The sequence below is a fragment of the Lontra canadensis genome, unplaced genomic scaffold (assembly GCF_010015895.1).
Source record: "Lontra canadensis isolate GAN:19392208 unplaced genomic scaffold, GSC_riverotter_1.0 scaffold104, whole genome shotgun sequence".
NCBI lineage: Eukaryota > Metazoa > Chordata > Mammalia > Carnivora > Mustelidae > Lontra > Lontra canadensis.
Window position 1 is genome coordinate 3,268,198 of NW_022631098.1, and position 25,391 is coordinate 3,293,588.

Sequence of the window (25,391 nt, forward strand, 5' to 3'; positions counted from 1 at the left end):
TCACTGTGGAGGGCAGTGTGGAGGTTCCTCAAAAAATTAAAAATAGAGTTACCGTATGATCCAATAATCACAGTACTGGGTATTTACCCAAATAATATGCAAACACTAATTCAAAAAGATAGGTGCTCTTCTATGTTTGTAGCAACATTATTTACAATTGACCATTCTATTTTTAAAAATTTTTTTTATTTTTAAAATTATTTTATTTTTTAGAGAGGGGAAGAAGGGGAGAGAAGCAGAGAGGGGAAGAGAGAATCCTAAGCAGGCTCCACACCCAGTGCAGAGCCTGACGCAGGGCTCAGTCTCACAACCCTGAGATCATGACCTGAGCAGAAATCAAAATTCTGACACTTAACTGACTGAGCCTGCTATTGACCATTTTAGACTCAGTTTTTTCAGTAGAAAAATTGACCTAAATAAAAGTAGGAGCTCAAACAATGTAAAGGAAGGAAGGGAAAGGGGAGGAGAGAGACAGAGACTGGGGAGAGAAGAGGGAAAGAGAATAGGGAGAAGATGGAGGAAAGATAGGAGGGAAGGAGGAAGATAGATGTTATTAGAATCAAATGAAATCATTTCTCAGCCAACCTTAGTTCTCCACTAGTTCTCTTTTCCTTCAGCTTCTCCAGTCCCCCTCCCTCTCTCCCGTTACCCTCCACTTAAAGCATCAACAACAACCAGTCAAAGACCTTGACCTAAGGACCATCCAGCTCCAGGGATGCGCATAGGCACAGCTGGATGGCCCATCTGTAGCATCTCACAGAGATGACATATGGCATTGGTCTGTTTGAGTCAGGTTGGCTTTACCAGAGGCTGTCTTCTTTGTAGGGAGGTTAAACATCAAATTACTGTTGGGAAAGCCTACTAGTAATCTGCTGTAGTTAGGCTTTTATTCAATTTCCCCCCTCCCAATTAAGGCTTTTTAAAAAAGTATCGTGTCTGTGCTCTACAGAGGAAGGAAAGTAAAGCATAAAACCAAAAAGTCTCAGGAGGGGTGGGCACAGGGAAAATAGGGACAATAAAGGACATTAACTAGCATTTGCTGAGAACTTACTAGTGCTGTTCAATTTGTAATTATGTATCTTAGATAATCATCATAAAAATATCACTAGGTATGGCAATATCACAATGGAGGCCCAGAGAGATTAAGAAATCTTCTCAAATGGGCCTTGAGCTAGGGAATATGGAGCAGGGATTGAAACCCAGACACTCTTATTACAGAATGATTGAGCTTAATTTTCTGCTGAGAGTGGGCACGGGCTTGGAGTTGGACAGACATGGGGTCAAGCATTGGCTTTGCCACTTGGGGGCTGAGTGGCATTGACTCTGCTACTTAAACTTTGTGAATGTTCATTTGTAAAATGAAGGTGCTAAGAGAACCCCACATCAGAGGTCTGGTTGAATGTTAAATACGACCATGCTTGCAGAAACTCGTAGCATGGTACTTGCCATGTACAGTCACCATTTTGTAAAGTGCTACTTATGAATAGTTTCATTTTATGATAGAGGTGACCTAAATAGCAGCATTACTTTGTTTTAATTTGCTAATTTTTGTACATTCATCAGCACCATTCATAGGCGCCATTGACATTGGTGCAACTGTTAAATATTTTTTTAGATACGAATTCTTTGGAAAATATGAATTATATTCTGAAAATTTCTCATGCACTGGGATGAAATGGTTTCTGCTTTTTATGATAAACCCCTAAATGGGATTTAAAAATCATCCTGAAGAGAAGTAGACTGTGTACAATAATAAATCACTATCCTATTATTCTGCTTTCTTAATACCGTCTAATCCTCGTCGTTTTGTCTAGGTCATTAAGAAACTTTATCTGAGGGGCTCAAAGGAAGGCAATGTTGTGGAAAAAATTAGAGTTCAAAATTCAGATACTCAGATTCTTTTTTTATCACAAACTCGAGGCAAATATGTGAATTTGTTTCCCATGTTGGATATATTTGAATATGTACCAGCCACCTTTGAGTGTTCTTTGAAAAGGGACGTGTCACAAAACAATAGCTCCATGAGGAAGCAACCTTAAAATGGTGCCAAGTGTATCAAATCTAGATTCATGACTATGTACTATTTTTTGGCTCTGCACTAGCAGATTGAGTAAAATGAAGGAAACAATTTGAACACCTTTTCTGCCTTTTAATGATATGTTGAAAAGCGTTCCCAATTCTCCTAAATGCCCCCAATCATCATGCCTGAATAATGTTTCAACTCTGCAATTTGAACCATTTCCTGAGCTGTTTCCGATCAATGTATATTGTTTTCACACCAACTAATTCTAAAGAGTTCTCAGTAATTTTCATCTTTAGCAAAAAGCCCTGTAGGTGGGAAAAACGAAGGCTTCCAGGAGTGAAATACAGGTAAAGAGAGAGCTGCGAAAGGGAAAAGAAAGTGGGGTCAGTGAGGTTTCTGGAACAGAGGCTGGCATGTGGGGGGGGGGGGCTCTGGGAAGAACACTGGGGTGGTTTCTCTAATTGCTAAGCCCATCCCCGCCTCTTGAAAGGGCCCATGACCCCAAGGAAAAGAGAAAACAGCCTCTCTTTTCTCCCAAACCATGCAGAAGCTAAAAGGATCCTTTGAAAAAAATTGTCATGGTTTGAAGCATGCTTTTTTCATTTTATAGTATTCAAACCGAAAAGGAGGAGGAAGGGGAAATAATGATGATACTGGATCTCTTTCCCATGTGCCAATGTGCAAACATGTGCAAACATTCCTGTGTCATTTTTGATACTCACCAGAAACAGAAGGTAGTGATGGAAGATAAGAGAAAGGATGAGAGAAGTGAGAGAGGGGGAAGTAGAGTCAGGGAGGGAGAAGAAAGAGAGACTGGCCAAAATGATGATCATGGTTGAAATCCCTCCTACTTTGCCTGGTGGATTTTTTTCAGAAGCTATTCTATCCCACACATTATATAAGCCTCTATTACATACCCACTCTGATACCAACCGTGACACAGCCTTGGACAGTTCAGGAACTGGCTACATGCACTTTAGTGTGCTGCTAAGAAAATCAAGGTGACAGACTCTGTGGGTGTCCTTTGTAGAGTAAAGGCTTAAAAGCCAATTGAAGACTCAATGATTATTTGCTTCTTGCAAACAAAGTATATGCATGTGGGCACATTCAGAAGCAGGATGGGTGGCACTGAGGAGGAAGGTCACCTCTTGTGTCTATCAGAACTCGTGATAGCCAGAAACTCTCATAGACAAAGACATTTGGGTCCTGGGCTTTTCTGGAGGAGAACGAGAGAGGAAGTAACGGGCAGCCATGGAAACATGCCTCACCCAACAGACCTAGGGCTTGAAGGACTCATGTAAGTCTGGAACTTCCAATTTAAGGTTGAGGAAAATAGTCTGAATCAGAAATAATTTGTCCAGTGTCCAAAGTCAATATTTATTGTCTGGCATAAATAGCAAAAAACCCAGGTTTCTCATATCAGGCCATTAAAAAAAAATCATCCTCCATTTCTTCTTCTTCTTTTTTTTTTAAATCATTTTTAAAATTTATTTTCAGCATAACAGTATTCATTGTTTTTGTACCACACCCAGTGCTCCATGCAATCTGTGCCCTCTCTAATACCCACCACCTGGTTCCCCTAACCTCCCCCCACCCACCTCCTCAAACCCTTCAGATCGTTTTTCAGAGTCCATAGTCTCTCATGGTTCACCTCCCCTTCCAATTTCCCCCAACTCCCTTCTCCTAACTCCCCATATCCTCCATGCTATTTGTTATGCTCCACAAATAAGTGAAACCATATGATAATTGACTCTCTCTGCTTGACTTATTTCACTCAGCATAATCTCTTCCAGTCCTATCCATGTTGCTACAAAAGTTGGGTATTCATCCTTTCTGGTAGAGGCATAATACTCCATAGTGTATATGGACCACATCTTCTTATCCATTCGTCCATTGAAGGGCATCTTGGTTCTTTCCACAGTTTGGCGACCGTGGCCATTGCTGCTATAAACATTGGGGTACAGATGGCCCTTCTTTTCACTCCATCTGTATCTTTGGGGTAAATACCCAGTAGTGCAATTGCAGGGTCATAGGGAAGTTCTCTTTTTAATTTCTTGAGGAATCTCCACACTGTTCTCCAAAGAGGCTGCACCAACTTGCATTCCCACCAACAGTGTAAGAGGTTTCCCCTTTCTCCACATCCCCTCCAACACATGTTGTTTCCTGTCTTGCTAATTTTGGCCATTCTAAGTGGTGTAAGGTGGTATCTCCATGTGGTTTTAATTTGAATCTCCCTGATGGCTAGTGATGATGAACATTTTTTCATGTGTCTGATAGCCATTTGTATGTCTTCTTTGGAGAAGTGTCTGTTCATGTCTTCTGCCCGTTTTTTGATATGATTGTCTGTTTTGTGTGTGTTGAGTTTGAGTTCTTTATAGATCCTGGATATCAATCTTTTGTCTGTACTGTCACTTGCAAATATCTTCTCCCATTCCGTGGGTTGCCTCTTTGTTTTCTTGTCTGTTTCCTTTGCTGTGCAGAAGCTTTTGATTTTGAAGAAGTCCCAAAAATTTATTTTGGCTTTTGTTTCCTTTGCCTCCATTTCTTCTTAAAGAGTCAACAGATATGAACCCCAGTATGTTTAGGTCCCCAAGTCTTTCATGCCTGTCAGTGTTAAGGACACGTGACTGCTCTGTCCCCATTGCCAAGTCTTCTGAGGCATCTCTAGCCTGCCCACCCCCCCCCACACAAATAACAATTTGGTCAGTTCTTTTCTGTGTAAAATTTTGAATCTTTGTAAATTGGGAGTTGGATGAAGAGAGTCTAGAGCACTCAAAATACCTCATCTGTAGTCTTTAAAATAATAACAGCCACAGTGATTCCTTTTGACCATGTAAACTTCTAGAATTCCTGTCTCTTTCATGTTAAGAAGTAAAATGATTATTTCTTCCTGTCTCCATTCTTTAAATCTGCAATCCCATAACCATCACTTTATCAATTACTCACTGTATCAAATCAGTCATCCCTATTTTATTGTGTCCACTTTATGTACTCACTCCTGGCACAGTCTATTAACAGCCTCCCCCACCCCCCAGAACAGAGGAAAAGCCCTGTAGCTCCTTTCCGTCAGACTCAGGAATTCTTCCAGCTTGTTCCTCCTTGCCTGCCTAGAGGATTTCATTTACTGATTTTCCTGACTAGTGTCTGTATCTCACAGGGGCAGGAGGTACCAAAAAAAAAAAAAATATGCTCCCTATCTTCAGAGAGTGTTTGGCTCAAGGGAGAAGACAGATCCCTGCTACTATGGTCCTAGGGCTAGAATGTCAATATCCCTTGTGGCCCCATCAGAAATGCAGACTTACGTGCATTTCAGACTTACCGAATCAGAATCTTCATTTTAATGAGATTCCTGGGTGATTCAAATACACATTAAAGTTTTGGGAGCTCTGAAGTCAGCATCGGATAAGGAAGTATAGTGCAGAGTTGCCTTTACCATTGTCTGGGAAGTAAAAGACACTGGTTCTGGAAGCAAACAGGTGGGCACTTAACTCGGATTTGATGAGTCAAGGAGGACTGTTGGAACTGAAATCTGAAGGACACATTTGTGTGCACATGCGTTGGGGAGGGGTAGTTAGAGAATATGGAGTGACTGGTCAGAATATGTCAGGTTCTGCTAGAGTAACAAACAACCCCAAATCTTAGTGGCTTAAAAATATCAAAGATTGCTTTCCCTCTCATTGTACTTATTTATTGTGGATTAAACTCAAAAACCAATTGAAGGGAGACTCCAGATCTGCTTCCATGTTCTCCAAGACGGAAGCAAAGGGAATGTAATGACTTGTATACTGACTCTTCACCATCAGCCCAGGAATGGTTCAAGATTCTTCTGTGCAAATTCCATTAGCCAAATAGATCGACACGGCCACACCTAATTATAAGGGGGCAGAGAAATGTAACCCTGCCGTGCTTGGATAGAGAAAGTGCTAGAATACTGGTAAACAATCCTCATGACTGCTATGATGGAAACAGCCCATGGGGAAGTATTTCAGGGAAAGGAAATAGCATGTCCAAAGTCCCGGAGACAACAGATAGCAAAAAGTGTTCTAGGCTCTGGTTGAAGTTTTGAGTTTCAGAATGGGGTTCAGGAGGAGGACTTGTAAAAGATGAAGCTTGAGAACTAAGACAGGAGAAGATTACTCAGGGTTTCATAAGATCCATTAAATAACTTGGAATTTTATTTTAAGAGGTGTGAGGAACCCCTGAAAAAGTTTTAAAAGTTCACAGCAATGCAATCAGATCAACATTTGAGAAGATCACTCTGGAGGGAAACAGGAATTCATTCATTCATTTACCAAATATAATGCCATGAGTCAGGCACTGTGCTAGGTTGATGAAGAGATGAAAACAGACCAGATGCCTGACTTTGGAGCTTGAAATACGGTGTTTGCAGGAAGAACATTTAAGAGTATCCAGGCAAGCAGTGAGAATGCCCTAGACTAAGGTAGGGAGATATTGGAGATGAGGATAGAGAGAAGTGGGCATATCTGAGAAAAAGCTATTGGGTGTGGGTGGTGAAGGAGGGGAAGAATTCCATAAAAAGATTCTTCCTATGATTTAGGCTACAGGGTGGATGGTGAAGTCATTTACTGAGATGGGGAACACTGCTGAAGGAGCAGATGTGGGTAGGAAAGGAGTTGGATGAGTTCCATTTGGGCCCAATCTATGAGCTTATAACTTGGTTTCTGGCTTTGTTTTTATCAGTTGAATTTGATCCTAATTTTATTTAAGTACTTTGTACCTAATATTTAGCTTACCTCTTGGATTTGGTGACTGGACATTTGAAATATTCTCTGCTTTGGACCCTGGCACTCTCCAGACTCTGCCTTGGTAGCCCATCCTCACCTTCTCCCACAAGTTTCTTAGTATCAAGGGGGAGATAGCAAAATGTGCAAGGCAGGGGTCTCCTGTCACCCAGGGCTGTGGGGGAGCTCATCCATGTAACTTTGGTAGTGTTCATTCAGTTCAAAGGCTGCTCTGGACTAAATGTTTGTGTACCCTCAAAATTTATGTGTTGAAATCCTAAACCCTGATGTGATACTATTAGGAAATGGGGCCTTTGGGAAGTGATTAGGTCATGAGGGTGGAGCCCCAGGAATGGGATTAATGCCCTTAGGGAAGAGACTCTGGTCCTCCCGCTCCGGGAGGACACAATAAGCAGAGGGCTGTGCACGGAGAAGCAGCTCTCACCAGATGCTGAATTTGCTGTACCTTGATCTTGGGCTTTTTATCCTCCACAACTGTGAGAAACAAATTTCTGTTGTTCATAAGCCACCACCTGCAGTATTTTGTCACAGCCCCCCAAACTAAAACAGAGGCCTTTATACCATGTCCTATTCATGGATGTTTCTGTGCCATTATATAATATTCCAAGCTAAGCCACATCAACATTTTTTTTAAAGATTTTATTTATTTATTTGACAGGCAGAGACCACAAGTAGGCAGAGAGAGAGGGGGAAGCAGGCTCCCCACTGAGCAGAGAGCCTGATGCGGGGCTCGATCCCAGGACCCTGAGATCATGACCTGAGCCGAAGGCAGAGGCTTAACCCACTGAGCCACCCAGGCGCCCGGAGCCACATCAACATTATAATGGCTTTGGACACGCAGGATGTGGAGAAATGGGCAGTTTTCTTCAGCACTCCTGGAGGTTCATGTGTCATACAGATCCTCTGACATGGTTCATCCTCTCCTGGGTACATACCCCCAAAAGAAACCTATGCACCCATGCCCAGGACTCATGGACAGGAATATGCATATGGTAGAACAGTAATAATTAAGTTGGGAAAAATCCAAATACCCAGAAAAGGTAAAATGTATGAATACATTTTGTATATCCACCAGACATTATACCTCCAGTAGTGAACACTACCAAGTCACAGCTGCGGTGAATGTTACAGAGACTTCTCGCAAACAAAGTGGTACGTGAAAGAAGCAAGACAAGAAAGAACACATAATACACTTCTATTTAAGTAAGGTTTAAAGATAGGTAATGCTGCTGTATTATTTAGGTTTGCTTACATAGATGGTAAACCATAAAGAAAAGCAGGAATATCATTATCAAAAGTGACAGGATAGCCCTTACCTTTGGAGGAAAGTTTGGAATTAGGACAAGGGAGAGCCACCCAGGGTTGAGAGCTTCTGGACCTGCCAGCACTCTGTTTCCTGGGGTTAACTGAAGTATACTTTAGAGGAGAGGAATTCACCTAAATTCTGTTTTAAAATTTTGATTGTGAATTCTAAGGTTGAAACTTGTCTTCATGTGGGTCCTAGAATCTCTGTATTCATTAAAAAAAAAAAAAAAGATTAGTAGTGGTAGATTGAGCTGGAGAGAAGTGAACAAAGGAATTGGCTGGTATTGGATTATAGGAACAGGTGGGAAGACATTAAGGCAAGGGGAGGGGGGGTCTCTTGACTAGCTTTGTTCTGGGTATGGACAGACTGCTTTTCCCCCTGGAATCTGAGGTCATATTTTTTTGTTGTTGTTTCCATATTCTGCCTAAATGGGCCATCCTCTAACTTCATTCTTTTCTTTTAATTTGGTTCTCAGTCACAGTTGGCTTTTGGGCTGTGTTCCATTCATCAGCGAGCAGAGCATGTCCCAAGGCCCCTGTGCGCTATATACATACGTAGAGTGATAGTTTCCTAAAGGTCTTTGTCTGGTTTGGGATTGCATACATTTCTTCTTTGTAAGTTCTACTACAATCCTTTTGTTTTCTGATTGTTAACATAATACATGAGATCTGTATGTACTGACTTATAAAGGCCTCTAAGACATAACATTGAATTTTTAGAAAAGCGAGTTACAATTATGTTCAGAATAATGCCATTTCTTAAATGATACATTTTTATATGAGTACACATGTGTGCTAATGCAGACAAAATTCACCTAGGAAGCTATAAACCAGGGTTCTCAACTGGGGGGCAGGTGATTTTGATCCCCAGAGGATGTTTGGCGAAGCGTGGAGACCTTTTCTTTTGTCATAATTGAGTAGATGCTGTTGAAATCTAGAGACTAGATACCGAGGAGGCTACGTAGTACCCCACAGTACACAGAGCAGCACAGCCCCACTCCCCAAAAGTTATCCTGCTCAAAAGCCCACAGTGGAGCACTTGAGAAACCCTGCCATTATTGAAAATGAGTAACAATGTCAATCTATGGGAAGGGGGTTGAAATGGTAAGATCTTTAAGGAGTATTTTAGCTTTCTCTGAGTTCGAGTTTTGAGGAAGACACTTTTTTTATAGTCTGTAAAATACTGATAAACATAATAAAATATGAAAGTGATATGTATCTGTTATAAAAATTAGAAAACACTGTTTAGTTAAAAAAGGAAACTAAAACCACCCAAAATTTACTGTCTAGAGATATCTGGCATATTTCTTTGTAAGTATTTTTTCTATGTGTATATCTGTGCACATATAGAATTATATATATTTAAATGATGTTCACACTTGGGGCACCTGGGTGGCTCAGTTGGTTAAGTGTCTGCCTTCAGCTCAGGTCATGATCTCAGAGTCCTGAGATCGAGCCCCACATATGGCTCTCCGCTCACTGGGGAGTCTGCTTCTCCCTCTCACTCTCAAATAAATAAGTAAATAAAATCTTTTAAAAAAACTAATGTTCACACTCTACATCTAGTTTGATGTGTTTTCCCATCTATATTGTATTCTGAACATCTTCCCATGTCAATAAATATTCTTTAAATCAAAATTTAAGTGGCTGTGAAACACTCACTCTGCATGGATATACCAGAGCCACGTTTCTAAAATAAATTCAGAAATATTTCTAATAAGGCAGTGTTTGTATGTTTAGAATATATTCAGGTGGAGGCAAATTTCCGAAGCAAAGAGGTTTGAGGGGAGAATAAGCCGTAGTACAAAATGCCAACTTCAGATTTCAGTCAGATGATGACCTCATTCCGTTTTCAACCGTGGCTGAAATTATCAGAAATTAATAGATAGCGCACACATTTGGAAATGGAAATTTGAGAGCTGGATGCCAACTTAGAAAAGATATTACTTAGTAACGTTGCTACAGCAAGAAGCCTCCTAAAATGCAAGTAATTGCCACTTGTGGTTTAATTATTCCATTTTCTCAAGAACATAGTTTGGAGCTCAAGTGTGCATATTGGGTAGCGATTAACCTTCAGTGGTAACGTGGAGGACACCAAATAGCTTATTTAAGCATCTCCCTTCTCAAAATGCCACTGAAATGAATTAAATTCCAATTTCTATTCATGGATTAGAGCAAATTGCTCATTACGACCAGGCAGATGGAGACCTTGTGACAAGTGGGAGGACACTGGGGAGGAAATGGCTGCCTGCAATAGGTTCCACCCGTCCAAGGAGGAGGAAGGAGGAAGAGCAGAGACCCCGGGAGCCCGCAGGCGCTCTGCCTTCCAGAGCTCTGCTCTCCCACCCCTCAAGGAGCCCGTTCATTCTGTGCTGGCTGCCTTGGAAATGCTTTGAGATCACCACCGCCTGGTTCTCCTTTGCCCGACCTCTGCCCCAGGCACTTGACCTTGCTTTAGATCGGCAGGAGCATTCTGGGGAACAATTGGAATTAGTTTTCTCAAGTGCCATCTATTCAGGAACTATTTCTCTCCCCTCTGGCAATGAACTGAGGAGGTCATGATTCTGAGGTGAGACAAGCCGGGGAAAACAGCAACATTTCTCTGGGGCTGGGGGTGGAGACTCTAGAACTGGAATCCTCCCTGGGCTCGTCACCTGGCCTCTCGGTACCTCCACTTCCTCTGGCTGCCCCACTGTGAGAGCGCTAAGACCTGATTCTTTTCATTGCTTGAGGATTACATGAGGTAATACAGAAAGCAGTGTGCTGGGCGTAAGGAACAGGCTTGATCCCAGCCAGTGGTACAGTTCTCTGTTGTCACCCCTGCCCACTTCAACTGCTGGAATAGGTGCAGGAAGAGTGTAAAGAGAAGAATGAGAACATTGGGGAAGGTGTCACGGAGAACACTCACCGGTCATGGTCTCTGAGCCTCTCTACCTAACCTGCTCAGACTCACGCAGCTTTGGGTGAACCTCTTTCTTCAGTAGCATTGCTTTTGGCATGCTGGCTAGGCTGATCTATCTTCTCTGTCTGGTTTAGGAGGGTTTGGGAAAGGAAGACTAGCTTTCCAACACAGCGCTTCCAAGGAAATTATCATTTACACACTCATTCATTCATATATTCGATAGCTCAGAAAATATTTATTGGATACCTTCTCTCTGGGCATCCCATGAGATAAGGAGGTGAATAAAATGCACACCATACTTTGAAAAAGCACAGGGTTTATTAAAATAAGGAGCTATTTGAGTGACCTCAAATGATGAACCTTGTCAGCAAACAAAACAAAACAAAAAGTATCACTGACCCCTTTCTCTCTACAGCCTTTCCCAGCTTCCTTTTTAAAATAATCATCTGCCTCTTTTCATAGCTGCTGGTGAAGAGGCAGGACATCAGTGTTCAACATGCAGAAGCTGTGGCTTACATTCTGGTTGTGGAATATCTAGAAGGACATTTTTGGAGAACTCTTAAATCAAGTAACTCTTTTTCGAGCCTGGTCTCTCAGAATGCACTGGGTTTCACCACTGTTCGGGGCGCTCTGTTTCTTGGTCTTAAAAGGAAGGTGTGTCAACCTTAAGAAGAAATTTGTGAAGTCTGGGTCGGATCCAGTTCTAGGACTTAACTCCAGTGTTAGAAGTTAACATCGTTTCCTGGACAAAACTCTCTGTAAGGCTATTACGATGAATTTCCTAATTCTTTGAAACGTCTGACAGTATTTTTGGTTGTGGAACCGATTGTGTCTTAAGGCTGAGATTTTTCTCTAGTCCGTCTGACTTAAGATGACTCCTTTTTGGCTTTTGTAACAGAAGGTATGACTTGGAAACTTGATAGAAACTGTTGTTGTCAGAATAGCATCTAGAAAAACATCACGAACAATTCTGCTCCAGTGAAATCCTTAGACCGTGGCTCCCCGAATGGTGTGATGGCTCAGACCAAATCACACGTGGGATGTGCATTACAGAACGGCATTTGGCAAAGGCACCAACACTCAGGGATGAGAAGGACACAAGTTCTCTGCAATCAACTTGGTCCTGGGGTTAAGTTAGAAAACCCTCTGAGGGAACAGTGAATGCATGTGCCCTGAAGATGTGCCCTGGTGTTGCCTCCCTCCCCAGCTTCCGAGAGGCTTGCCCAGTGATCGTCTATGCAAAGTGTCCACTAGATGCAGCCCTGTTAGTCAATTGGGCCTTCCTAATGACTGGATTGCCTGACGGGCATAATGACTTCTTTGGTCCTTGCCTCACCTCTCTTGGATCAACATATCAGGAGGTCTTCAGCCTCCACAGGCCCAGCTTTTCTTCAGGCTCTAGAACCCATTATTTTCCCGAGTCTTAGGAACTATAGTCTACATCTTCCACATGTTCTGGCCCCACTCTGACCTTGTACTTCAAGCCTAATAGATGTGTTCTCACCTGTTCTTGATGCCCAAACATTTATATTATATACGATTCCAGTAATTGGGTCTCCACCTGAGTATCTTGACCCCTGTAAGTTCCTTTGGGTGGGACTCGACTTCTCCCTTGGATTGGAAAATTTCCCTAAAGACAAGACTCAGGGTTCCGAATGCTAATTTTCATACTTAGGTACTTGAAGCTCAAAGCCAGATCCCTGCATGCAGACTCGGCTCATCTCAGGGACACCCACCTGAAGCCCTTAACTCATGCTGCTTAGATATCTATCTGACTTAGACTAGGTGCCGGGCTGTACCTCTCTGCTCAGTTCTTCTTCATGACTCTACTGTCCACCCCCCACACCCCTCACTCCCTAATACTGGTACCACCTCACATGATCAGAAAGTTGTTCATTTAAAAAAATATGTATTGAGTGCCTATGATGGGTGCTTTGGACACAGAGCTGTGCAAGACTGAAGACAGCATCTTCTCAGCGCTTCTCACCCAGTGGGCCATGCAGACAAAGGGATGAGCAATTACAACAGCAAAACGCTGTGGTATGGCGGTCTGAAAGCATTTGGGTGGAGGAAGCAGACATGAAGGTTGGAGATATGAGGAGACATCTGGAGGTAGAGACATTTAAACCAACACTGGGAGGTTAAGCCAGACAATGGGAAAAAGGCAAGAGGAAGAGTAAGGAAACATTTTATCAGGCAGAAAATTAAGGTAATTGAAGACCAGTAAATTAGAGATGACCTCTGAGGAGTTGAACAAAATCTTGAGAGAATGAGCAGCGAGCAAAGAGGTTGTTAGGACCCTGATCACCCAGGTAGCAAGCTTATTCTCTATCCTAACAGCAATGGGAAGGCCTTGAACACTTGCAGATAGGGAAGTGGCATACATGTGGGGGGATCAACCCCTCGTCCTGGCCCCCATGATCTGGTACATTCTGTCTGCAACTGAAGGCAGGATTCTGACAGACAGTTGTATCAGTCACCGTTGAAGGTTTTGTGAGGATGGGCCAGAAAAGCTTTATTCATGCCGTGTAGCTAGAACCTCACCTTGGTAGTTGATATGGATGAGCTTACTAAAAATAACTCTTTCCCATTTGATGACCACAGGCAACTTTGGGTGCTGGTAACTTCGCTATGCTTTCTAACGACTCTGAGGTGTATTTTGAAATATTGTGGGAAATGAAGCCAGATTGTTCTCCAGATGCCACCCTCAGAAAGAAAACATTGAAGTCTAATTAAAATGCAGCCCAAGTTATATTTCACTGAGACTTTATAATAAGTATTTCCAATAGCTGGAGAAAAAAAATGCTCTTACTGATAATCTGTGTCCACACTCTTCCAGCCAGCCTTGTGTTTATTTTTAAACATTGAAAGAGAGAGCAAGTGAACTTGCAAGAATCCAGTCATATCTTCTATAAATATACAATATTCACTAATTAATTTTTTAATAAATATTTCAGAAAACCTGTTAACTCCTAGGTAGCTTATAAAGCTGACAGAAGGAATTTTTTTTTTTCTCTTTCTGGAGAAAAAAGCAAACAAAACATGAGAACCAACTTTTAGAAAGAAAGTTAACATAACATATCAATAAGATACCGCAGTCTGCAGGACTGTAACTGTAACCTGCTTTCTTCACTTTTCTATTTACTTGGAGCTAGAATGAGTGGGAAAGACAGAAACTGGCTTTCTGTAACAGAAATGAGGAATGTATTTTCTGCTCAAGGCCTTTACTCTAACTTTAATCATTATCCTTCCTCCATCTCTCTCTCTCTCACACACACACACACACACACACACACACGTGTGCACACATGCAGTCAGCCAGATGCTAGGCAGGTGACAACTCTGTTTCTTCACTCTTGTTTTTTAATCACAGAGAAATTTAAACAACTTCACTTACCTTGAAGAAATTTCAAAACAACTCAAGAAACATGAAATACATGATATTCAAGAAACCTCACTATTCAAGAAATGCAAAGCTCATTTATCAATTCTGTACCGTAGAAAATGAAAGAAGAAAAAGAAAGTGAATACAGGAGAGAAAATGAACATATATGCACGCACATGCATGTGTGCAAATACACCTCTGTGTACATGTATGTACATGTCTGTGGGTCACAGAGACACAACCTAGGGAAAAAGACTACAGGGCAGAAGGTCACCAGAAAGGGCGATCCAGAGACAAGGACACAATAAAGGGAAGTAGAAATCCAGAAACCTATGGAGGGGAGACAACTGCATGGATCCGGCCCTCCGACAGACCTTCCTCACCTGGCCTGAGAGCATTAAGGACTGGTGAGCACCGCCTCTAACCACCCTTCAGTATTCCAGTGAACGCTTCACCATTTGACAATCATCCCTTTTTCTGGACAACAGTAATCTCTCCCCTCCCCAACTTGGGTTTTAGATTTGTCGAAGTAGAGCTGATACACAAAAATTTGCAGACATTGAATATTCACATCTTGATGAGTTTGTACCCATGCATTACACCACGATACCAACACCACAATCAGGGTCCTGAACAGATCCATCACCTCTAAGAATTTCCCTTGTGTTCTTGTGTGTGTGTGTGTGTATGTGTGTATAACAAAAACTGCTTAACCTGAGATCTCTTGTCTTAAGATTTTTAAAAAAACATAATACCATACTGTTAACAGTAGATAGAAGTCATACCACAATAATTCTTTAGAATTTATTCTTCTTGAGTAACTGAAACTTTAGTGCTCACTGAACAATGGCTTACTTCCACCTCTCCTCAGTCCCTGGCAAACACCATTCTATTTTCTGCTTCTAGGAGTTGGTTTTAGAAAACCCCTGTAAATGGAATGATGCAGTACATATCCTTCTGTGGCTAACTTTTTTCACTTGGCATGTCCTCTAGGTTCATCCATCTGTTGCAAATGGCAGAATATCCTTTTTTAAGGCTAAATAATATTCCCCCACATAATTTTTTTCCTTTATTTACATGTTACAAATTTGCACTTGTTTTACATTAGAATTAAAATTAATCTGAGGTGGAAAGCAAGTCCAGAGGCCAGAGGTTCCCCAGTCCTATTGTCTAGGGCTCTTGGATGCAAGGTCTTTCCCCTGTACTGTTCGTTGTTCCCTTTGTTATTGTTCTGATGGTTACTACCTACATTTTCTGGGTGATGCCCTCTCTGAGGGGCATGTGTGAGACCTGCAAGTATAAACTGGTCCCTTTATGCCTGTGGTTCTTCAGAATCCTGCAGATTGCTATCCTCTCTCTAGCCGCAACGAGATAGGCAAGACACAATGGCCTCAGTACTTATGTAGTATCTGGGTTATGATAGGCACCAAATATTTTAGAAATATTAAATAAGTCAGAAGCTGTACTTTTTGTTCCCACTGAAAAACAAACAAATCAAGCAATATACAAAAATCCCTGGTATTTACATTTCAAATCCTATTAGTTTTGGATGTACTCAGCTGAAGCTCCCTGTATTATCTCATGTTGATTAGTTCTGAAATCAGCTTGGATTTGGGGTACTAGCTCATCTGAAATGTTTTTAAGTTTTAATTGTGTTATTCAGAAAAGCAATTGCACTTTGTTCTTCAAGTCTTTTGCTCTCATTTAAATTTCACTTTAACGCTGAAATGTTTGGTCATTCTCCCTTTGGGGAAGAAATGGAGTTAGTTGAATAACCCTGATCTGAGTGTGCTTTAGGATATGACTTTTTTTTTCTCTATGAGAATTTGCAAATATATGCCCTGAATCATTCATTTATCTGAACGTGAGACACCGGAAGATAAAATGAACACATTTGTATCTCAGGACTCTTGCTGTAACCCCAAATATATTACTAAGCCTCAGTTCCATTGTCAAGCTTCAGTGCAACTCTTCTTGGCAAGGGATTTTATTCAAGTCTTTCTTTCTTTCCTTCTGAAAGCTTTTTTAATGTAAGATTTAAGACTGAGGTGTCACAGTGGCCTTCACTGCCTTTTTCCCCCTTCACAACCATGAACATCCACACAGAGGATTAAGGAATGAACTGGAAAGAAGCCAGCCTGTAGCCTTTCCATTCTTCTCACCGCCCTGCCTGCCTTTCCCCCAGCTCACATTTCAAGGTGAAGCGAGGCTATGAGGAAGGCAGGTGAATCGTCACTAGATGAAAGTGAGTCAGATGACGAGGGAACCCGAAGACAATGATGTGTCATTCTGTGTTTACTACAGTTAAGATGCTTTTCAGGGTTTCTGCCTTACAAGAGTGCATGGATTTTTATAAAATACACTTGATTATATAATCTAATCCTCATTCCAACTCTGAAAGCCAGATGTAGGGCACACTGGTATGTAGCTGTTCCTGCTTTTATGCCTTAGCCCGTAAAAATAAGAACTTTACACCTCTCAGAATTCTCAGAAAATAACGTAAGTCCTTTCTTCTATCACTGGTTTCTTTCCATGGGAGAAGAGTGCTCTGACTAACTTGTGGTGTAACTAGACATCTGTTGATCTGGGTTTTTCCATTTTATTATGTTTATGCGCTTACAGTTTGCACAAAGTGGCCTCAGAACCCTGAGCTGTAACTTCTGTCTGACTTGCCCTTTGGACTCTGTGGACTTCGTAGCTGACAGCTATGTTTCTTCTTGCCGCCAGCTGAGTTAGTGTCCACACAGCAGCCCACAGCCTCTTGGACATTCACAGGATCTAGGATTTTTAGTCACTTCAAACCCCAACAAAAGAATTTATTATCTCCATGTTCAGATGTGGAAAATGTCCCAGGGAGGTTAATAACTTGTTCAAAGCCATATGGTTAGTGAGTGGAAGAAGGAAAGTTTGAATCCAGGTGTTCCTGGCTCCAAGCACACACACACACACACCTTTTTATTATTACTGTCCTGCAGCTCCCGGGCAAGTACTGTGGTTGGAAGACACTAGAATGTGCTTTTTTGGTTGTATAGCATGATCTGTTTTCTTCAAATGGTTAATTTAAATTCTGAAATACACATGAAACCTGTATGGGCAACCCTCAGATGGGACTTGAGCATGGTTCTGGAGTTATCTGTCATTGCTCTGTCAGTAGGACATTGGAAAGACAGGGAATTCTGTGTCTCACCATCAAAATTGTCCCCAGCTCCTCATGGGCAGCAAGTGAAGCTAAAGTCTCTCCTCCTGCTGAATTGTTGTAATTTAATCATTTATACATATCTGTGTATATGAATATCACATACTCATGTTACATGTGCATTAGGGAAATCATGAGAAAAATAGGCCATATGTGATAGTCACTGTTCTTTGAAGACCAGCAGCCATCCTGACCCATAGGCGTGCCTTCAGAAAGGCAAGAACTCTCTTTTCTGGTTATGAGGCTTGGAAGATAAAAGTCTGGTGGTGATTTTTGCCATGGGTTCTAAGGACAGCCAACCTAAGAGAATGGAGTCTATGAGGGAGGTGTGGAAGGGAGAGGGTGTACAGGTCTCTGGAGTTCCTGTCGTTCTCTGTCATTCCTTCGGGGAACCCATATTCTTCTTAAACTATTATGAGTGGGCTTTTTTTTAACTCAGAACTGTAGACCTATTCAAGTAGCCTGGACGGCCACCATGTTATAATACTGTGATGCCACATCCTTACGTTCCTTGACGTGAACCTTTGCCTCTCTAAACGTCATTGACTGGATATGGATTTGGTTAGGATTTTGTGCCCCCAAACTTCTCAAATTTCTGTATGGTTGAGACCATCTTGAGAAGTAGCTCAGTCTACATGACCCCCAGAAGAAATAAGCATGGAGAATGGTCCTTTTCCATCTCCAGCTTGAGATGAGAAATGCCCATCTACCCTTGGAGACACAAAGCTAGCATCACTTATGGGAAGGGCCTTTTGTGGTGGAAGTGGGCTGTGGGACGCAGACCAGGCTGATCCATGATGAAGCACGGGCAGGCACCGAGGGCCTTCTCACACTTCCGCGAGAAGACTCGTCAATCTAAAGCAGGGCAAAGAGGAGTATAACCGAATTAGAAAGCGCAGGCCCCATTTTTAACACTAACGAGTGTTTTGAGCCTCTGGCATCAAGACCACATTCCTGAATGTGTGAGAAGGGCACATATACTTTGCTGAGTTTTTATATCAAGGCAGTAATAAAAGTCATAGGTTAACTGAACCTCCTTCTAAAAACACAGCAGGCTCCAGCATCTTCCCTCATGGATGCTGTTTTCACTAAAAATTTGCATTTTTAATTGTGGCTAGTGTGCCATCCCCCCTTTATATTTTCTTCCTTACCTCATGGTCAGTTGCTAATAAATAATAAAATGAACAAAGGCGGGCAATGGGAAAAAGTAGCAGAGAAGCAAATGGCACAGATCACCGCAAACAACACAGACTTCGCCCAAGTAATCAAGCGCTGCTAATCTGCAGAATGATCATGGATCCTAAGCGGCCCCATGCTTTTCAAAGGCAGCAGACTTGACAGTCATTACCTCACCAATCAGCACCGTCCTCTGCATTGAGATTTGCAGTTGGCAGGTGGAGAAACAAGAAGAGAGCCAGGGAGGGAATTGCTTTATTAAGAAACCCTTGCATGTGCACGGGCTTTTATAATTCCACAGTGAACTTTCACATTTGTTATCTTGGATCTGCCAGCAGTTCTGTAAGACATTAGAACAGACACAGTTATTCACATCCTGTGGGTGGGAGAGCTCAGACTCAGGTTCTCTCGGGAGCCCAAGTTCACACTCATGGACTATCTCGGGGACTCCAGACTAGTTCCTGCATTCCTAGTTTAGGAGGCTTCCCATTTAATGGTCCAGGCTCAGGGTCAGGACCATGGCCATTTGGACATCTCACATTTTTTTTTTTTTGAGTAATTTTTCCCCCTGCATATTTAATTGACACATGACTTTTATGGAATATTTGTAACAAAATGCATACAAATCCCTCAAAAACCAATAACCTGGAGATGGGATGATGAAAATACTTTAGCATGCATTTTTTTTCTCACGTTTTTCTTGCATAACTAATAACAATAATTGCTAACATAATAAATATGCTAGGCCCTGCTTATGTACTTTATATATATTAATTAATCCTCACAATAGCCCTTTAGAGAAGGAACTATTACTTATTTTAAAAATGGAGAAACTGGGGCATAGAATGGTTAAGAAACTTGCCCAATGGTACCTAGCTACTGTATGGGACTTTTCAACTTATGCTCTTAATTACAATAATATACAAATACTTCCTACTACAATGCATATGGATACACTCACATACATGTGCATAATCATACAAATTTGGGATCGTGCTCTTCAGTTCTCTGGAAGCTTCATTTTGCATTTGTTCATATTTCTTGCATCACATGATTAATCTATGATGAAGTATTTGCATATATATTTTAGATTTACTGTAATTTTCCTGACCTCCCCTTATTAATAAGCATTCAGTTTGCTTCTCTTTTTTCATTTACAGATAAAAGCAAACATTCTTTTCCTTTAAAGATTTTATTTCTTTGAGATAGAGAATGAGAGACAGAGCATGAGCAAGGGGAGGGGCAGAGGGAGAAGAAGAAGCAAGCTTCCCTCTGAGCAGGGAGCCAGACAGGGCCTCCATCCCAGGACCCCGGGACCATGACCTGAGTCGAAGGCAGATGGTTAACCGACTGAGCCACCCAGGCGCTCCAAAAGTGAATATTCTTAAAGATGGTCCACTTTTTCCAGTTCTGATCATTTTCTTAAAGATAAATTCTTAGCTTCTGATTCAAGTTTGACACGTCTCCTTCCAGTAACTTTTCTTCACATGCTTACAATGTGAAGATTAAAATCACTTGTAATTTTTTACCATGCTTTTTAATTTAATAGCATATTATAACAGTCCTTTTCCCATTTCATTTTAAAAAGTTAATATATGTGTTAATATGACAAAAGCTGAATTGATGTAAAGACAGTGGAGGAAGCAATGGAACCCAAGAAGTTGTCTGTGGGCGCCTGGGTGGCTCAGTCGGTTGAGCATCTGACTCTTGGTTTCAGCTCAGGTCATGGTCTCGGGGTCCCGGGATGAAGCCCTGCGACGGGCTCCCCACTCAGCTGGGAATCTGCTTTTCTCTCTCTCTCTCTCTCACTCGCTCTCCCCCTGCTCTGCGCTCTCTCTCACTCTCTCTCTGTGAAATAAATATAAAAAAAAAAGAAGAAGAAGAAGAGAAGCTGTCAGCAACAGTGACTTGTTCCCAGTTTCACTCCCTTGAATCCATCCCCCACACCATAACGAGAGTTGTCCTTCCAACAGGAAAAAGCACCATGCTGTCCCTCTGCTCACAACTCCCAGCAGCTCCGGGTACCTGTAGACTGTCCAGGTTCTCCTGCAGGGCACAGCATGTGCCGTGTGACCCAGCTAGAGCTCCCCCGGGAGACTCTAGTTACCTCACAGGAAAATTCGAGCTTCCCCACCATACTATTTCCCATACCCAGTTTTTTTTTTTTTAAGTTAAACTTTAATGGATATGTAACCTTGTATTGGTTACAGGTGTACAACATAATAATTCAGTATTTGTAGGCATTGCAAACTGATCACCACAGCAAATCTAGTTAACATCCATCAGCACCCATGCTTGATGAAAATCTTTTTCTTGCGATGAGATCTTTTCAGTTTACTCTTAGCAACTTTCAGATATGCACGACAGTATTGTTAACTGTAGTCATCATGCTGTCCATTTCATCCCCACAACTTACTTGTTTTAGCTGGAAGCTGAGAGCTTTTGACCCCTTGACCTATTCTGCCCACACCCTGCCTCAGGCAACCACCAGTTTGTTCTATCTATGACCTAGTTTGTTGTTTTTTTTTAATTCCACATATAAGTGAGATCATATGGTATTTGTCTTTCTCTGACTTATTTCACTTAGCATAATGCTTTCAGGTTCTACCTGTGTTATTGCAAAAGCCAAGATTTCATTCTTTATTATGGCTGGATTGTATTGTCCCATGTCTTACCTTTCTGATGGTTCTCTTTCCTGGAATGCTTTCTCTTTCCTCTTCCTCAGAATGACCCTGTTAACTCCCTAGGATCCTGTTCAGATATTATTTCCCGCAGGTGGAACTTTTTTTTGGACTCCACCACACTCTGAGCTGAATATCTGAACTCCGTCTGTTCATCACCTGGCACCCTGGGGACAAGAGAGAAGCTTGGGAAACCCTCGCACTTTGGGCACAAACCCACTCAGGGACACAGTCTGCAGAGGCCCTACAGTCAAGGTGTTCCCCAGGCTCCCTGGGAGGGGTATCGTCCCACTCTTGAGAGATCTTGTGGAATCCTGTAGGACTCCCAGATCAGAATTTCCCTGGACCATGAGAAAGCCCTGGGGAAGGGCAGCTTGTGACTGTCCCTCTTTGCCCCCTCCCTCAAGAGCCCACCAGCTTTCCTGGTACAGACATCAGTCTGTCTCAGAAGACTTTTCAAAAACCGGTTCTCTTCCCCTGCTGCTAAGATTGCCAATAACTCTCTTTAGCTTCTGGCTTAGATTAGTGAGAAGAACAAATTTCCTACAGGATAATACAGCTTTTATTAGTTTTTTATACTTTAGTACAAATGAGAGTCTGAAAAAAGGAGTGAGGAAAGGAGGGGAAAACAGAGCATTCGGAGATTTGCGGAAGGCCATCTATGACTAGATTCCCCTCTCAGGGTTGCAGCCACTGACCCCAGGGAGTGAGCCTCGGGGGATCTGGGACTGGGACCCACCAGGACTTGCCAAAGCAGCCAGACAGTACCCACAGGGGCCTGACTTGGCTCTCTAGCCCCTGTTCACAAGGACTTGTCGCCTTCTCATTCAAAGATCCCACAGGGACTACGTCTGCATCCCATGCCGGGATCTGGACAATTCCAAATGCAATTTGAGCAATCCCTTATTGCCTAGACGATTTGTTGCTTGTAGAGGATACAGCAGCTGAGATCATAAGGAATGTAGCTGCCTCTCTGTGACTTCTTTGTAGATAATTTAACGTCCTTATTTCAGCAGTATCTGAGTCTTTATGAATGGACCAGCATCTGTGTATTGCTTTTTTTTACCTTAATGTCTTTTTCAAAATCAAAGCGACAGTATTATAGATATTAATTCCTGTCCTTCCTAGGCAGATCTTTACTTCAAGTCCCATCATGAGACGGCTTACTGAAACCAGCAGCTGAAATAGCTTAGCCCTCAAAGCAAATACCGTTTCTCTGATGGAAGGACCTGGGACCAGGAGCCAGGCTGGGAACTAAGGTTACTCCGCTTTCTCATACGGGCTATAATGATCTGAATCAAATAATTTCACCACTGAGTTTCCATTTCTTCCTGAAGCAGGAAAATGGTATCTCCCTCCTTTGGCCAGGTGCTGACAGAGAGCAGGAGACGAATGTCCCCAAGGCATTGGAGTTACGTAGTTGCTTCTCCTAGTTGGCATCTCTTAGTAAAAGTTCTCTGGGGCTCAGTGTGGCTCAGGTAAAAATGCCTTTCATCTATTTCTTCCTTGCTTTCCAGCTAATCCGGGGCTAAAATTAGCAATGCTTAGTTCAGTAAAAAATATTGTTGCAGCAGGCAACCATGGAAACGGTGTTTGAGCAGCTTGCCCTTCAGGGAGCTGCCTTTTGTAGGATGTGCTTTCTCGCTGATTAAATGAAACAACTCCCTGCATTTGAAGCTGGGGTTTGGAATGAGTTAAGAGTACAGGAAAATGTTTCAAAAGAGCCATCCTCCTCATTTTTTCCCCTTAATTTCCATCAAGGAAGGAAAAAAATAGATCTCACAGTAAGGGTCAGAATTTGCTTTTGAATGGAGTATGGGGAGATTAATCCACTGACCCACCATCCTGCATCTGAGGTATCTTCTTAGTGGTAATAGTGGGTAATGATGCTAACATTAATTAACGCCTTCCTCTGTATATCGTTTTGTACTTCACAAAAGAGGCTTTCTTCTGCGCTGCCACTGAAGTCTTACAAGAAGTCTAGAAGGTGGAGAGAACGGGTTGGGGATATTCCTGATCAGATGGGGACACTCTTTCTTATCCCCTTGCTGGTTACTTGGGGACACAGAGTGAGAGTTCATGTCTCCCGCTTCTGGTTCCAGACTTGTGTCCAGTGAAGTTTATGTTTAGTAAACTTCCAGCCTCACCTTGCTTCACTTCCGTGACTCCCAGAGTCTCCCCTCCCTCAGGGAGCAGAGCCCTCCCCATGTCCTCTGGGAAGGAGCCCCTGTGTGATGACAACATTCTCATCAGTCTGCTCTCCCTCTGAAGGACCCTTCCTCCGGGTCCTTATTTTCTTCCGATTTCCACCATCCTAATTCATCCCTTTCCTTCTGATCTCTGCCAATCTGACAAAGATAGCCAAGAAGTTCATTCACCCCAATGTGCTTGTAGAGCCTCGTGACTGAATGGGTCTCAGGACAGGGACTTGGAGATTTTAAGACAGGGACTTGGCGCTAACTGCTTTGGCTCTAGTCAGCGGTTTGTTCCTTCATGCAAGTTTGGCCCACCTGACCAAGGTCAGGAGCCAGACCCCAGTGTTTTCCAGTGGGGCCACCCTGGGGACTGAAGGGTGATCATATTGGGGAGAATGAGTGTAATAAATTATTCCTGTGGAAAAGTTTGTCTTTTTTGCCATTTGGTAGAGCATCCGTAGAAATTACAGTTTATTAGAAAGATTTAATATTTTAAACCTTTATTAGAAGGATTTTAATATTTTAAACCTTACTATCACTATAATTTATCAAATAGGTTTCTTTTCTTTCTTTTTTTTTTTTTTTTTTTAAGATTTTCTTTCTTTCTTTCTGTGAAAAAGAGAGAGAGCACAAGCAGGGGGAGCAGCAGACAGAGGGAGAAGCAGGTTCCCCGCAGAGCAGGGAGTCTGAACTGGGACTCGGTCCCAGGACCCCTGGACCATGACCTAAGCTGAAGGCAGACGCTTAACCGACTGAGCCCCCCAGGTGCCCTTATCATACAGGTTTCTGGCTCCTCCAACCCACCCCATCCAGAATGCTGCAGTAGTTTCCCCTGAAGCTCTAGGGCCGGAGTGGGGTTTCTCATCCCACGCAGCCAGCCTTCTCCTTGCCCTGCACGTCTGGCCGGAGCCCCAGCCAGGAGTCCCGAGGCCCCCACGCCGCAGCCACTGTGTGCGGTGAGGAGAGGAAGAACTCCTCACGGGTTCCTCGGCCAGGAGCTCCCCGGCCTGGCTGTGCCGAGATTTGCCTCCACGCCATTCGGAGACAAGTTTTTTCAGAATGATGATTCATTTGGTGAGCGCGTGCTCTGGGGAAGTTCTCTGCCCGCCGTAGTGCAGGAGGACGGTTTACACCGGGTCTCCTCAGGCAGATTCGTTCGAAGCTGCAGGAAAAGGTGTGTCATGTTGGCGTAAGGCGTGGCCCTCGCCGTCAGATCCACTGGGAGGCTGGGTCAGAGGAAACGGCCACACAGGACTTGCAGTTCTGTGTCCAAAATTGTTTATTCTGAGTATACAAGCAGAGTGGCTTTTTCCTCCCAGAAGTCTTCCCTGTGACCCTTCCCTCCTCAACTCTACCGTCCCTTCAGTTCCCAGATGATCCCGTGCTTATCAATCAATCAATCAATCAGTATATTTTCCCTTATTCTTAGTTTCCTCCTGAGGGAAATAATCATTTATCTCTCTGGCTCCAATATCTGCTGTTACATCTGTTGCGTGAGTTTCGATTAAGAGCTTGCACGAGACTATAAATGACAACTAGATCTCATTTCACATCTCGATTCTCTCTGGCTGCCGGTGGCTGGCGGGAAGCCGTGCGGCGGTCGATTGCTAATGCCTGACGCGGGCAGGGGCGGGTCCTGGTGCCTCTGGTCTACTGTTAGCTGCGCGTTCAAGAGCCCAAGAACCCGCGGCGCATCGGGAATGCTTGCATCCCGTGACTGGTTCATATCTGCTCTAGTTTAGAAAATGCCATGTTTTAAAGGTCT